The 16445-nt window shown below is 39.3% G+C and overlaps 1 protein-coding gene across 3 annotated transcripts in view; it reads left to right on the plus strand.

Annotated features, from left to right (window-relative positions):
- The first annotated feature begins 5656 nt into the window (after positions 1-5656).
- The window catches only part of ACO1 (aconitase 1), a 53600-nt gene continuing 42811 nt past the window's right edge, over positions 5657-16445 (plus strand). The window contains exon 1 of one of the 3 annotated variants that reach the window (XM_088130063.1): positions 5657-5802. The gene's annotated coding sequence lies outside the window, so the exon portion shown is untranslated. Of the gene's footprint in view, positions 5803-6922; positions 7045-16445 lie in introns of those variants that run through there. The other 2 variants (XM_088130065.1, XM_088130064.1) reach the window with 2 other exon arrangements.

Genomic DNA, 16445 nt, shown 5'->3' on the forward strand with positions numbered 1-16445 from the left:
CCGTACTAATGAAAGGAATAATGAATTCTGCATTTATTCTGTTTTTGCTGTTGTTTTCCTTAGGCGTCCAATCATGAAAGTATCTTGGCACCAACTAACCAGAATACTGATATATAGGGCCTGGTTTCCTTCTTACTGAAACACTTCTAGCACTTCATTTCTTTTTATTGCATGGCAAGAAGATTCCCTTAAAACTTTAGGTAATATTTGATAATATTTACTTAATGCACTTAAATTAGCACGCTGAAAAGTGAAGAAATAAATCTGGAATCATTGTATAGAAGACTTCAGTAGTCCTCCATGGGCCTAAGTCTTCTCCAGCTGTCTTGAACCATTGTTCCCCTTCCAGTCTGGTGAGGCTAATGACAACTGCAGTCTGAAATATAAAATACAATAGAATCTACACCAGCACAAATTTAGAGGGTAAGCATGCCAACATAAGATTCATAAGATTCAGATAATTCTGTATTTATTTGTGGGTTACACTGCATATTCCAGTTTCGGTTTCTGCAGCAACAAAACTGCCCTTCACCCTTTCTACAGTGGGAAGCAGATAACTTAAATAGCACCATTTATTACTGTCTTATTCTTCTTTGTACATTATGTAATTGATATAGACAGCTATTGAATAGTGCCTGTTACAGTGCTGATAACTTTAGAAATTACCCATTCCTTTCCAATTATGGCTTTTAAAAAGGTATTTATTCTATGGAATTAAGATTATCTAGGGTTCCCAGATCTAGGTTACCAAAGGAGAGCCAGTTTGGTCTAGTGGTGAAGGCACCAGGCTAGAAAGCAGGAGGCTGTGAGTTCTAGTCCCGCCTGAGGCATGAAAGCCAGCTGGGTGACTTTGGGCCAGTCATTCTCTCTCAGCCCAACTCACCTCACAGGGTTGTTGTTGTGGAGAAAATAGGAGGAGGAAGGAGTATTAGGTATGTTGTGGTGACCTTGAGTTATATAAAAATAATAAAGGCAGGATTAAAAAATCTAAAAAAAAAAAAAAAAGGACCGATGGCAACAAAGAGCTACAGAGAACTGTAAATCTTTGCTTCCATCTAGTAATTCTAGATGGAATAACCCATCTAATAACTCAGATTTTTGCAGCCTAGATCTGGTAATCCTACCTTTACCAGTGCTTCCTTGCTATACTCAGAATAAAGCACCTCTTTTCAAGGGGGATAAGACTGAAGAAAAGCCATTCCTGCTACTTTTAAAAATGCATACTTCTTTAAGCAATTGTTCCCCCCTCACCCCACTTCCATTTCTATTCAAAGTGCATTTTTTAGGTTTTCTTGTTTGCCTGTTCTTTGAAGCAAACACATTTTCTACGGCAACAAAACTATATTCCCATAACAAGATTTCTCACCCATGACATATGTAACAGTTGTCACATAGAACTGCAGAATGCAGCTTAAAAAAAAAGTAAAAACACCAAGTCAGGCTCTCACTCCTTGTGATTACATGACTGTGACAACAGTGTGTGTGTGTGTCCTTTTGAATCAGTGGACCCTGAAGTTTTCTTGGCAACATTTTTGGAAGTGGTTTGCCACTGCCTGCTTCCCAGGGCTGAGAGAGAGGGACTGGCCCAAGGTCACCCAGCTGGCTTCATACCTAAGGCAGGACTAGAACTCGCGGTCTCCTGGTTCCTAGCCTGGTGCCTTTAATCACCGCACCTAACTGGCTCTCATGACAACCAAACTGTTCTCTCTGTCTCTGTCTCTGTGTTTTTCTCAGTCTAATTTACGGTTTTGGGATTTTCCGCGGTTTCCCATTCAGGTATTAACTCTGATTAGATTTTTCAAGATTAGACCAAGTCAGCTAGTTGCTGTCATCTGTTGTGGCAGAATGCAGCACATAGGGTAGTAAATACCAAGAATGTTACTCTTAATTAAAAAAAAACAAATCTGCTTGGATTTAGAGAAATATATCCAGGATTTGAGTACACGTCCTTAGTTTTTTGCTGCACTACAAATATTTCACCATTAGATGGCAAACTTTGCTTAACCATTTTGATCCTCAGAGGGCTATTTGATCCAAAATGTTTCTCAAACCTTTTATACAAGACTACAGTATAAAGTCTATATAGCTTGCTATAGCTTTTATTATTTGTTAGGCCTTTGTTTTTGTTTATTTATTCATTCCCCTTTCTCTGGCAATTTATATTACATTTCACAAAACTTTTCAGTTAAAACGTAGTTTTAGAACAGAAAATTTTAAAATAAAGAAGTTTTTTAAAGATACAGAGAGGCTTCCTTGGCCTCTGTCATTACTTTACCAAGTATGAGGGTATTTATACTGGATAATTCTTTATAAAAGCAAATGTCTACCCCATATTACTTGTTTTTATTTCTTACATTCATATACATCTTTCCTCTAAGAAGTCAGCAGGATACAGTCTTAAAGTACTCTAATCCCTGAAATTATACCCAGAATAAATTGTTTAATCTCTAAACTCTCACAAGATTCTTTCCTGCTTTGGCTGTAATAAACTAAATCTGCTTCCCCTTCTGGGCATTATTTTAATTTTGTTATAAAGAGTTCTATTCATAAAGGCCCCCAATTTAATGTATAGGACATGATAAAAAATTATATTGCCTGTTACAGTGCTGATAACTTTAGAAATTACCCATTCCTTTCCAATTATGGCTTTTAAAAAGGTATTTATTCTATGGAATTAAGATTATCTAGGGTTCCCAGATCTAGGTTACCAAAGGAGAGCCAGTTTGGTCTAGTGGTGAAGGCACCAGGCTAGAAAGCAAGAGGCTGTGAGTTCTAGCGATTTATACTGTGTTAACCACGTGCATTCAATTTGAAGTCCAATAAGGATAATTATCTGTACCTATATTATCTGTGCCTATTTTTATGTTTTATATGTTCTATACCTTTTATTTACATTCTTTTCATTGACTGTTGTGCTCAGGGCCCACATCCTGAAAGATAGCTGGGCCAACAACTCAGTTATGTTTAATCAAAGTCAAATTGAATGAATAAAACTAACTTCTTACTATCCCATTCCATGTATTTCATTTTCCCTTTCAGTTCTATTAAAAACTACAGCTGGGGAGAGCTACACCCAAGGGGTGGGGATGAGGGGAGACTGCCATTTGTACATCTCAGTATGTACAGTATCTTCAATCCATTGAATTTCTGGTTTTGGCCTCTACATAATCAGATTAAAATGTCTTTTTCAAATATTCCCCAAAAAGTATTCTCAGATAGGAAAACCATATTATTCTCCTGGGCATCTGTGTCAGAGGCAAAGGTGCACATGTGTTATGAGGCATACAACATCACTTTGACGTCATTATGGCTCTTTTTGGACTCCTAAGACCATTCTGCATATGTTCAGAGTTTCTTTGCAATTTAGAGTTGTTACAAAAGCCTTTAAACAACATTTGAGATAAAGAACTTTGGGAAGACACAGTCCTTGGTTGTCTGATTTATAATAGACTGTTGGTATCTTACTATAATAAATAAAACTAGATATAATTGCCACATTTCAAATGTGCAGGAGCAGCCCTGGTCTTGACCTGATACCACAAACACATAGTCAAGAATTGCTGCATCAGCCTGAGAGCTATGAGAACAATTCCTATGGATTGATCCCATGGAATCCATTAGGATGAGGAGATACATAGAAAGTTTGGATTGTTGTTTCTTTATCTCTCTTTCTTTGCCACTGATCTGTCTGTCTATGCCGGGGAGGTTAGCTCTGCAAAAGGGAGCTTGAGTTACTCCCACCCCCAGCCCAAATACACAGATATATATTGCAGGGTGAAGACAGTTGTATCTTCTTGGTATCTAACACAGTCCAACTAGCAGTGGTGTATTTTGTGTGTGTGTGTGTGCAAAAGAGCAAGTGGAGAAGAAGCATGGTTAGCAAATAAGGTTTGAGGCTCTTTCACCAGATTCCCACTTGGACTTAAGCATGACACAAGCCTGTCCTAGCAATGCCTTTTCTCTGCCCTGTCTTGGGGACACTGCCTTCATCTCGTTCCCAGCCTGGGAGGGAGACATGCTTAAGTCGTCCTTAATTGAACCAATAGTAAAGTAGCATTTCCCCCTTAATTCCATCTCTGTCCAGGCAAAACCAAGAAGGGCTTTGTCACTCATTACCTTGAAGAAAAGTCAGGTGGCTGCAGTGACTCGAAACAGAGGCAAGAGAAGCAAGATACAAGATCAGCACCTGGAACATCACAATTCTGGTGGACGTAGCTTTTGGCCCTTTCAAGGGTGGAAGAGAGCATTACAACAAAGTAGGGGGAAAGGCTTATTTTGTTTTATTTTTTATTTTATTTATTTTTATTTTATTTAATATATTTATAAATATATATTTATTTTATTTTTTATTGTATTATTTTTTATTATTATTTTAAAATAAGGACTGATTCCTGATGAGCTAGTTGAAGTGCCTTTGTTGCTTACTGGACGTACAAATTCCAAAAATCCAATAGATATAAACCACTGTAGTGGTTAATGGACTGGATTTGGAGCAGGGACCTGGGAATCCTGGTTTCATATGTATGTATAAAGAATGATGTATGAGTGATGATGTCATCTTGCAAATGCCTTCACTTATGTCCTCATCTTAGACACTGGGATGCAATAACAGCGTTTGAGTGATGATGCTGCTACACGTCATCATGGTTTGCTGCAGACGCAGTTAACCAGGAAAATTCCCCACTCCATTATGGATCTACTGGATAATTTGGGTCAGTAACTTTCTCTTCCCCTAACTTATAATGCAGCCTTGCTTGGAGGATTGATAGAGTTTTTTATGCTGCCTTGACCCTTAGAGAAAAAAAGGGGGGTATAAATGAAAGAAAGTTGAAGGAAATCTAAGCTTTCTGGCATTGTGAGTCCTTTCTCTGTTGAAACTGTTATTGACTAGGTTCACCCATCACGTTAACATCACGTTGTTGAATGGCTTATGGAAAAAATCCCAATAAATACACAAAAGCTGCCCCCAGGCAGAAAGACGACCTTTGCAATAGCGACAAACCTCTCCGCGTTTCCTAAATCACTTGCGAATGGATGGGCTGCAGTTGAGCAGCGTCGTGTTATGCTCGTCTTCCAAATAACGAGATATGGAGTCCTTGGTGCTCTCTGAGCTTAGCTGTTTGCTTGCAGACGTTTCTTTACCCAACTAGGTTATGCAAACAACCAAGCTCAGAGAGCACCAGCAACTCCGCCGTTCAACCCTGAGCTACAAGATATTCTCTTCTATGGCCACCAGACGTTTCAGGACTGACCGGGAGACAACAGCCGGGCTGATATATTGCCCCAAGCCTGTATTTTCGCATCTCAGTTTTCATCCTTTCTCAAAAGACGCGGAGGCTGCTGTTTTATTTGATCTTCAGGTTTGCCCTTAATCCCCCCTCACGCCGTTTTAGTTGTATAACACTTTGCGACTCTGTCGGTTGAAGAGGACTTTCGGACCGAAAGTCAGCCGTGGGAGAAGGAGAGAGGTGCTGTAGCAGGCGGGTTTCACCGATTCAGTCGTCCAGCTGCAACACCCGGATTAGGCCAGGGGAGGCCGCAGGGGGAGAAGCCCAGCGGGTGTTCCCTTCGGCAGGAGAGGCGGGTGGGGGGAGCGCGGGGACACAAGGCTTTCCCTGAGAGGGAGGCGGAGCAGCTGCCTTTCTGTGCCCGCCCACTTGACCCAGGAGGGAGGAGCCTCTAGGGAGGCGGAGCAAGACTGGCAGCGGTGGCGAGCACGGCGGTCGTGTCTTGCCAGCTCTCCCCCGGCGCTGCACAAACAGCCGCCGCCGCCGCCGCCGCCGCCGCTGCTTCTCCAGCTGGGTAAGTCTCTGCGGGTTCTGGCTTTGGCGATGGCGCGCGCGCCCGGGAGAGCGCTGCCTTCTTGGTGCCGGCGCGCAGCGCTCCAGGTTGCTGCTGAAGCTTCGGGGCAGCCTTTCTTTCTTCCCTTTCCTCCTCTCGCTGTCCTCCCTTTGTTCGGGGGGCCTCCTCGGAAGTAGCCCCGCCGGCGTTAGCGAGAGGGGCAAAGCATTGCGGCGCGCAAGCCCGAGCTATCAGCCCCTTTTCCTCTCAGCAAAGCTCCGCTGAAGGCCCGGGAGATTTGGCAGGCCACCTCTGGCGCTCGCCTCGGGGCTGTGGGAAGAAGACAAATCCTCTTGGATTTGATCGGGGTTTCAGGATTAGACAAACTCGCTGAGGCTTCAGCTGTCACAACTGAACACGCGTGTTGACAGAGTTGCTTTCGGTGCGCGCTTTCTCAGAAGTAAGCTCAGAGGGACGACAACTCGTCGCGTACAGGCAGAGCAAAATTGCCCGTCAGTCCCTGGTCCTGTTTTGAGTGATTTTTTCCCGGTCTGATAATTCCGGGCCTCTTGGACGAAAACTCTCATAATTTAGTGGTCGTCGGGCATGCTTCTTGGGAATTACGGAGGTGTAGTCGAATAGAATTGAAGGACATCGGGTCAGGAACAGGTGCTCCAAATTCCTCTTCCTTTCTGTGCCTTATTTATTTATTTAAATGGGGACCGGCTTTTTCAGCATTGTTAAGCTTAGGGGAGAAAAGGAACATACCTCTTGGCCCTTTGTGATGTGGGCCTCAATCCATTCCTATTTATTTATTTATATTATTTTATGTTATTAGGTTATTCTGATATGATTTGCTTCTGAGTAAATATAGTTGCCAAAAAGAACCACTGAAGATGGATTCCTATTTGGGTTAAGAACTTTTCTCAGCAGTTCCTCCCATAATTATTCTTGGATCATAAGAAAACACCACAGAAACCTTATGTTTGGTTTGCTGTAAAGAAAACTTTTACACTTCCCTTGGATTGCTATCAACTCAGCAGTCTGACGCTTTGCTCTCTTCTCATTTTTCTCCCTCCACTTCAGATTTCCTCCTTTTCTTTTTTGCCCTCCCCTATTTATCCTGTTTGTCAGCAGGAGCAAAGTTCAGTGTCACTTTCACAACACAGAAAGAAAGATTTTTTTTTCTTTTTCCTAAGGCTGAGAGAGACTCTTTGCTAGGAAGTTCTTCTGTGCAGGCCTTCTTGTTTCTGCCAAAGCAGAGTAAGTGTTTTGTCTTGCTGAGCATTGGAGTTCCTGGATTTTGTGAATTTTCTTCTAATTGTAGAGTGTAGATTATATGGAGAGGTGGGGAGAGGTAAGACTAAGGTAATGCTTTCTTTTATGGAAGAACCAATCACATGAATTCTGCTTCTAGCGTGTCTGTGAAGGGCTGTTCAAAACATCAATATTCAGACTGAGTGTAGAAACATTAACAAAGCTAACTGCTAGAGTGTAGAAGCTTTAATACCAAGAAAGCTTGTTTTTTCTTCTTCCACTGTATTATGGGTATGAATGCTAAATTGCAATATCATTGTCAAGACTCTCATGCCTCTGTGCCTCAAACTGTTAAAATTATACAGAGTTACACTGTATAATATTTAAAGGGTTCATATTAAATGGAATTTCCTTTCAGAACTGTATTATATGTATTTCTTTGTGGTGCTCGGGACAACAGACATTCACTCCTAGCCACACAGTTTTATGTGGTGGACTCGACAGAGGTACAGTGAAATAACCAAGTTCTGCATGGAGATTTACTAGGTTTGAGGTCACCCTTAACTGACCTTGGTTGGCCTTGGAAAGGCTAAGGAGAGATAGACCTGGGAAGTGCACCCCTAACCCAGGAAATCCCAGGGCTGTAGGATAGACTGAGACAAGAATTACAAAAACAACAACAAATCCTCAAACAAGCAACAGGATTGGTATTTGTTCAAGTAAACATGTCCATGTAGTGTAGTCAGTAAGAGCAAAGCTCAGCTCAAGGGAGTCTTTACTTTTTAATTTCAAAAGCCTTAGTTCTACACTGTAACCCAACACAAACATTGGGTTCACATATCTCACTAAGCCATCATTTGTGTTGTCCATGTTTTGCTGACCAAGCTACACTTAGTTTATGCTATACATTATATTTAGCCATAAATGTTGGTTTATAAGTTACAATGGCTAGGTTTATATAGCACAATAAGCCATGGTTTTGCCTAACATACAGGATAAACCTAGCCCAGAAATCTAGTTACTTGAATAAACCATAGGTATGCTCATGATGAATAAATAAGTGGTGCTTCCACAGCTTCTGGCTTAGTGTTATGTCTGAACCCAGCCTATGCTGGTTTATAAAGGATCATCATTTTGAGGTGGTTTGGGCATTATAAAAACTGATTTATCAAAATAATTAGCTTAATCAAACCTTCAGTTTGTGTACTTTTCCCTCTTTTCTGAAGCGTTCACTTCTATTTTGGTTGACCACAGCTTGCCATTCTCCAAACCCAAGAAATAAAAAAATCCTAACCGAGTTTTCTTTGAAACCATCATCTTCAAGCCATGGGCTGTGAAACTAACTTCTTTCAATAAACAATAGTCAAGGTTAACTACTGTTTTAATTAGCACATTAAACAGAAATAGAAAAACAATAATAAAGATGCCTCCCTCTGTCTGCACACTGAGTAGCAGTGGAAATGGAGTACTCAAAGATTGTGCCCTTCATGATAAACTATTTAATACCTTGATATCTGAACTGGCCTCCTGAAAATGCCAGTTTTGTTGTACCCAGCCATGCAAAATCAAGTATGATTTGAAATGTTCACAAGATCGGAGGGAAAAATAGCACATGTATTACATTGGTCATGGAATGTATGTTGTCTCTTGTGTTTTACATGAAATGTCTGGTCTAAACCTCTTTGCTTTCTTAAATCTGTGACAATCTTAACTTTTGTAATAAAAAGTCACCTGTTGCTATAACTGGCAGTAATAGCAATGCGCAAAGCTCTGCTACCCTGGTTGGATCCCTGTGAGAATAAGCCAGCTCACCAAGTATCAGTAGAGGCTTCTCTTGCACTATTGGTGCAATGTTTTCAAGAGTTATTCTTTCAAGTGATACACTTTGCCCCAGTTTCTGGGAGAATTAATTGGTGAGACATACATGTAAAACAATCTAGGGGAAACTTGAATGTTTTTTGCTGCTGCTTGGCAAAAGAGCAGTAGCTATTAATTTTAATTTTTTACTGTTCCACTGATGTTCTACAGATTTTAGTTTGAGGTCCAGCTAGCTTTTTATCTGCCTATTATGCAAAGCTTAAATCAGAGACCTGAATTCATTGGTAATGTTTAAGTCAGCCTTTCTATAAGGATAGTTATGTTTGTCAATCACAGCAAAAAGAAAGGCTAACGAATATATAAACGACAGATGCTTTCAAGGGTTAGAACTTCTTTATTTGCAAGTATATACATGCACACTTCTTAGAGACTGGTGGGAGGATTGTAAGCAGTGAAGTTAAGTTGCAGTTACTCCTATCCTTATACTATTAATTTTCTGAACTTCCAAATTACCCCAAAACTGCAGTTTTCAGTGTGATTTACAGATGTTAGCAATGTACAAAATGTTACACTAGAAAAACTAATATGGAGAAAAAACACAGTAATCAAGTTGAAAATGATGATAACTATAATAAAAATAATGTGGAATTCTAACAGTACTGAAAAGTTTTCAAAGTTACCTCTTTGTATATAAGACAAGCACAATAAATTGCTATTTTTTGCAATACAATTTAGATCCCCACATTATTAGAATTTAATTGGGAACAGGAAAGTAGAGGTCTAGATTGGACAGAGTGTGGTAGAAGAATAAAGAGCAGTAAAATTGAGGTAGGAAGGAGGAGGAAAAGTAGTTGAAAGAGGGAGAAAAATGGGATGTTAAATGTTAAATAAATTTGGGAAGTGTTGGTTCATTTAAAATAAAAGCTTGTAGAAGATTTGTAATGTTTAGTTAATTGATACACTTAATCGCACAGAGTCACAGCAGGTAGCCTCCTTATTGAGTGAGGTTACAGTGAGCTTTTGGGAATCATACTAGGAGGTCTTGGTAGGCTTGCTTTCCACATAAGAACTTGGATGATCATGCATTCCTAAGATTAATATTTTATTCCCAATTTATTCTATGAGTGACTCCAGAGATAAGCCATGTTGCAAGAGCAGTGCAAATGCAGCATTTCAGCACCACTTTGGAGAGGATTTTAAAGGTTGTGTCACAGTGTTGCAAAAGCTTTTCGGCACGCTCTGCAAATGTGTGACACGTTTACTCTAGTTCACATGGGAGTAAACCTTTCTTGGCAGTTGCTGTAGAAAAATACTGCTCGTGGCATCCATCTTCTATGACAGACAAAATGTTCTTATAATTATGTAATAAAGGGAGAATTTCACAACTATAGCACTATATAAATTGACCTCTGGTTCTTTTAGTAAAATAAACTAGAACATGATTGTACCCTGTGATCTCTGAATGAATCACCTTGATGTGATCTCTTCTCTCATTCTTTGCTTCAGAACACAAATATTTTTCCATATTGGATTTTAAAAATATTATGTCTGCAAAATCATATTTTTTCCAGGATGGCATGTACATGAATGAGGATCTGGAACTAAGGTCAACAATTTGCAATAAACTAACTTGGTTTGGCTTAGTATATTGAATGAGCCCAACCATTACAGTTTGCAACTGTATTTGTGGGTTACTATTACTATTTGTGCCTTATTCCTTAAACTATGGCTAAATGGGCCTGTGTGTGTGCAAATTTAATTTGCTTTCTGGTATGCATTTAAACTGTTCTCTGTTTTTTGGTCAGCTCTTTTCTGTCATGATCTTCACATATAGTTCTACTGTATAGTTTAGGTGAGATTGACATGAAGCAAGCAAGATCATGTGACCTTCTGATCATTAAAGTGGGAATTTATGATTAAGTATAATGATAACTTTCTTTTTGTCAATACTTGTTCTTTACACACCAGCAAATAGCGAAGCCAGGTCATCTTTTTTTTATGAATAATTTTTATTAAAAGAAGACTTTACAAAGATTTTAAAAACTACAGAAACATAGACGAAGAAATAGAAAAAGATTATAAAAGGGTAAAAGAAACAGTGAAGAATAACAAAAAAACAAGAAAAAAATATATCTAAAGAAGTGACTTCTGATCTTTGTAGCAGTTACAAACATAGCAATTACAGTACCATCTCCACCCTCCCACTATATCATAGTTCCCTTCTTCCCATAAACAAACCTTTTTAATCAGTAAAGCCTGAAATCAGCAGTTCATTTTTATCCCTTTTCAGCAAGAAGTCTATAAAGAGCTTCCAGTCTTTTATAAAAGTAGTTGTAGTTCCCTCCTTCGAAGCCAGGTCATCTTCTGAAGAGTTGCCATCTGTAAAATGTTTTGCTTCTTGAATATTTTTAGAAAGAAGGAAGAAAGGAATGATAGGTGCCTCTTTTTGGAACTAAAACTAAATGTGGGAAAATATCTCTTTGCTGTTTCCACTAAGGATAAGACTGTACCTTTTAGTCGCTTCTTAAATCTCTGACTTGTTAGTGACAGTGGTTTTTAGGGGAGCTGAAGGTAGCAAAATATGTTGTAACTTTTTATGGCAGAGGTTAGCAACGTGGCCATGTCCCATTTCATAATAACTAGGTGAGCTTCCCATGGCAGCAGAGCGGTGAGCATGCCTACTCTATGCTCTCAAAATCCAAATTTACCGTTAGTGCAATACTCATCCCTGTCTTACTATGTACACATAGTTTCTCTGCTCTTCATCTTTGAATTTAGATACATGCATACATACTTATATACACACCTATCACGCTATTCCTTTTTGGGGTAAGCAGTATTATAGAAAGCGTGGAAAAAACCAAGAAACCTTAAGCTGAAGAAATTAAAGGTATAAGATGAGAAAAGGAAGCATAGCTCAATCTAGTTGATGCTGACACCATTCACTCTACTTCTCCGCACCTTTCTATCTTTGCAAACCAGACTTATTTCCAACATGTCTATACACATACTTTGCCTTTTGTTTTTAAACTTATCCCCCATTCAGATAATTCATTTATTACTAAGGGTTATGCTGCTGGTGGATAGGTATTACTGTGAGACAAGTGCATTCAGTGGTGTCTCTGTCATTCTGTTTTCATTTCACTTGAAAAAGTATTCATTGGGCTGGATCCAGACCTGGCCACAGTACAGCATGCAAGTCATGACTTACTTAAGTATCTCTTATCACAACTATGATCTCCAGCTTCTTCTCACAAAGTAATTTTGATGAAGGTAATGAAAGCACATTTCTCCATAGTTTTCGCAGAGAGAGAGAGAGAGAGAGAGATTAAAATGTTCACCATTAGTTTTACAGCCTTGATCAAAATGAAAACAGCATATACTAATAAATTCAAAGGAAGCCCAAATATCCAAAGAAGGATGGCCACACCTTCAAGACGACAATAGCATGTTATAATTACAATAACAGTGTGATAAAAATGTTCTAAAACATTTTCTTTCATATGGCCTTCTTTTCAATATAACTTTTAATGAAGATTATTAGATTCACTTTTTTTTTGGCTTTATGCTGCTCAGGCATTGATAAACTCTGAGAGGGATAAAGTTATCCTAAAATCTGGCCAAATGGGAAAGGAGAGGTGTCACCTCTTAACATTTTCTTTGGCTTTCCAGGGAATATTTCCAAAGCACTGTGGGTAAAGGTCAAGTCTCCTTCAATTGAAGCTTGATTCCTGGGACTTCATGATCACATCCATGAAGTCTTGGCAACAGAATGGAAGTGGCTTGCTATTGTCTTCTTTGGGGATCTAATCCGATTTCCCAATCTAGCATACAGCCTAGGGATTTCCATCTGAATGCTAACCAGATCTGACCCTGCTACCTAGGTGGGCCTACTAGGGGAAGTAGCTGTACTATAATGAAGGGCACAGAGTTCAGATATTTTCCCCCTTTTATTTTGTTTCAGATACTCCTTCTATACCATATAAGGAATAAGTAGGCAGCAGAAGAGATGGGTCCTTCCATTCCATATAAATTAGGCAACAAAAGAGTTGGGTCCTTCTGTCACCATCCTGCTGCACTGTGGTCCTGTGTCTTATATTCTCCAGATGAGTTGTGATCTGTAATTCCCAGACTCTAAAGGTTCCAAGTTGTCTCAAAACATCAGAGAAAGCTTTGAGCCTCTGAGTGGTCAGCAGACTAGGAGTGATCCTTAAGAGAATTCATTCTTTTGTGTAAAGACATAGAAAGGGGGATTCTGGAAATAATACTTTCAAGATGTCTTGATCAAGTTCTCATTATAAACCTGGGATTCACCTCAGTGGCTTTCCATACGATCAGCCCTACATACTGAAAAATGGAAACTCTGAATTTGCAGGAAATGAAGATTATCAGACATCTTAAGAACTTCCTAACTGAGATGTACAAGCTTCACATGCCTTTCAAAAGTTGATTTTGAATTCTAAGTAGTTTTAATGTGACAGAAAGGGGAAATTATTCAGTACAGAGGATAATTGTTTTAACTGCAGCTGAGGTAAATTTACATTTAAACTAATTCAATTTTAGTTTGTCCTAGTTCCTTCCACTGTGTCCCCCAAAAGGTGGTGTTCTTCTGATCCACTCCTCTATCTGTTTTCTCTTGGTGTTTAACAAAATAAAAATGCACCGTTGCAGGTAACTAGAATTGCATTGGACACAAATACCATTTATACACATAACAGTTCTGTGAATGAAATAATTAGGTGGGATGGGGAATGTTCAAAGCTACAATAGAATGGGACACATAGGTAAAGTCCCTCTGCAACTTGTCAGACACCCTATCCTAGATTATCTTGTCCCAGTACACATACCTGCTTTTGCTTTCAACAATAATTATTGCATAATTTGCATTTTGCCTAGTTTTCAGATCAGGTGATTGGAGTTCTTAAAAGACATTCTGGTTCTTTCTTTATTATTTTCTGCATGTGAAAGCCAAGCACAGCTATTAAGGACAGGGTGTATCTAAGTTCTATGCATACACATTCAATGGGTGGAGTGTCTTTTGATCAAGATCAGTACGAATGGCTTTCCAATCAGCCCAATGGTGTTCAGTCATATCCCCTCCTCCCTCCCACCCCCAGCTCGTAAAAATACTTGCTTGGCTGTTTTAGGCAGTGGCTTAAAGAGCAGGAAATGCTCTCAGAATCCCTCTCTTTCTTGGGGAATTCAGTGCATTGAATTGGGAATTCAATTGCTGTTTTTTTTCCATCTTCAACAGATCACTTGGAATCTCCTTGGGATGAAACTTGTATACTTCTCCCAGGATCTCTTGATGGAAATCCTAGGCAAACCTCCCCAGCTTTGGGCCCTCCACATGCAGAAACATTAATCCCCAGAATTCTCAGTAATGGCTATACCAACAGGGGAATTCTGGGAGTCCACAAATTTGGAGAGTGCTCAAGTTTGGGAAGGCTGGCATAAGCCTCCTAACAGAGAAGATTGACAGCACCAACCAATCCACTGAGATCTCAGCACTTTCATTCAGCTAATCAGAAGTTGTATGACATTTCTGAAATACATGGAAATAAACATGCTTTATTCCTTGCCTGGGATGAAGCCACTTTGAAGTTGGTTGAGTGGGCTTGCATAGGCTTGCGCTGCAAAATACCTTTTAATGTACCTTCATAGCTTCTTATGGTTCTTTACTTGTTCAAAACAGAAGGATATGTGTGCTCAGGATTTTAATTTGGAGTCAGCTCATAGAAGGGGTAGGATTTATGGGAGTGCTGACAATAGTTGTGATCCATATTAAAAGTATTAGTTAGCTGCTGCCAAATTTCTATCTTCTCTCTTTTACTCTCACAATGCTTTCTTTGGAAACCCATGGAGAAAATATTCCTTGCTTTTTAAATTAAATATATAACATTGCATAGTGGATTCTTAAAAATGTTGGTTAAATTGGGAAGTTGAAAAAAAAACAAACCTATTCCTGAAAATGTCAATGATAAACCCCTTCCATGGCCAAGAAAACTACATGGATGCCAGGAATCCAGCATAACTCAAGAGCACTTTTACCAGTCTCTAAACTCTGTGTTTGCTTTCTTCTGCCTAGAAATTGAGGCTTGGGAAGAAGCATTCAATATGGAATAGGTGATATTAGTTGCACATATCAGCTGCATTTAGCTGACAGTCGTTTCCTTTGATTTGAATAGGAATAAATCTGATGAAAATCACACTTGGTACATGCAAGAAAATGTGGCAGTATGGAGTGATTCCGTTTTCCAACATTCTCTCTCCATCGTGCCCTGTTCAGTTCCCCTTTTCATTCAGTTTTTCCAGCTGTTGCCCTGGCCCCTGCCTGAACCATCACCTAAACATTTTGGAGTAACTGAGCAGATTCAGTCCTCATTGGACTGGACTGCCTTTGCACGTTGCCTTTCATTTGTGAATTTTGGTTTAAGATTTCATTTGCTTTTGTACAAATCTTGGTTTCTCTACGGTCCCCAATAACTCCCTCATATATTGCGGGAGCTATTTTGGTCATACAAGTCAAAACTTTTTCATCCATATGAGAAGGAATAAGGAAGTGCTTGATGGCCAAGAATGCAGGATTTGATCCATCTTATGGTAAGGTTTTAAAAGCACCTTGTTTTCCTTTCATTGTTTCCATTGCTGTAGGTTAAAATATATGATTAACTAGGAACATTTTTCTGTCCAATAAGCAAGGGATTGCTATGGTTCATCTGTTCACTCCTAGTGTCAAAAATATGAATTCCAGTCTTGACCATCTTGCAGATAAAACCAGCAGGAAAGAATCACTACAATGTGGGAAGCAGGAAGGGGGTAAAAATTAGAAGTAAGTAGACATAGAGTGAATAGATCAAGATGTAAGTCTTTCAAAGTCTTGTTTTTAAATGTTAGGTTCACGTTCTTTGGAAGCAATTCCCCACCCACCACCCCAAGTAATTTAGGCCAATTAAAGATAGTGCCTCTACTTGTGATTTAAGCTCAGTAGTCTTTAATATTGAGACTTAGTTGGTAGATTATATAGACTATGAATTACTTCAGATCTTGTGATTTTGACATTTCTGGAATTGTAGGCTTGCAAAATCTGATACAAGCCAGTCGAAACCACCTGTGTGAAGACAGGTTATTTTCATCATCATCACAGTGTGGCCCCAAGTAAATAGTCAACCTGGAGGACATGCTCTCTGTTCAATGTGCCATAGACAGAAGGCAAAGGCAACTGTTGTGCAGCCATTTTTAGAAGTGCCTGAAAAGTCAGTAAATGGGAATAATGATATGACTTAGAAATATGAGAGAACCTCTAAGCCAAAACTGTGTGTAGTGCTTTTAAGGACATATGAGAATTCTTGACAGTTCAAAAATCTAAACTGGCTTAAATCTAAGTGTTCAGGTTAGATTCCTTCATTCAAATAAAAAAAAAGTATTCCAGCCAAATTAGTGTTCTATGTTAAAATTCCCAGAATGCTTAGTGTTTCAGATTCTAAATGCCCAGATGAAAGAGTCACAATTCAAAGGGGGGGCTCAAGATTACTTATTTTTCCTATTGAGTGAAAGGTCAGTAATTTGTCCAGACAGACAGAAAAACG

This window comes from Python bivittatus, unplaced genomic scaffold (assembly GCF_059951505.1).
Source record: "Python bivittatus isolate LINGU-HERP-01145 unplaced genomic scaffold, Pbiv_v1 ctg000850_np1212, whole genome shotgun sequence".
NCBI classification, from domain to species: Eukaryota; Metazoa; Chordata; class Lepidosauria; order Squamata; family Pythonidae; genus Python; species Python bivittatus.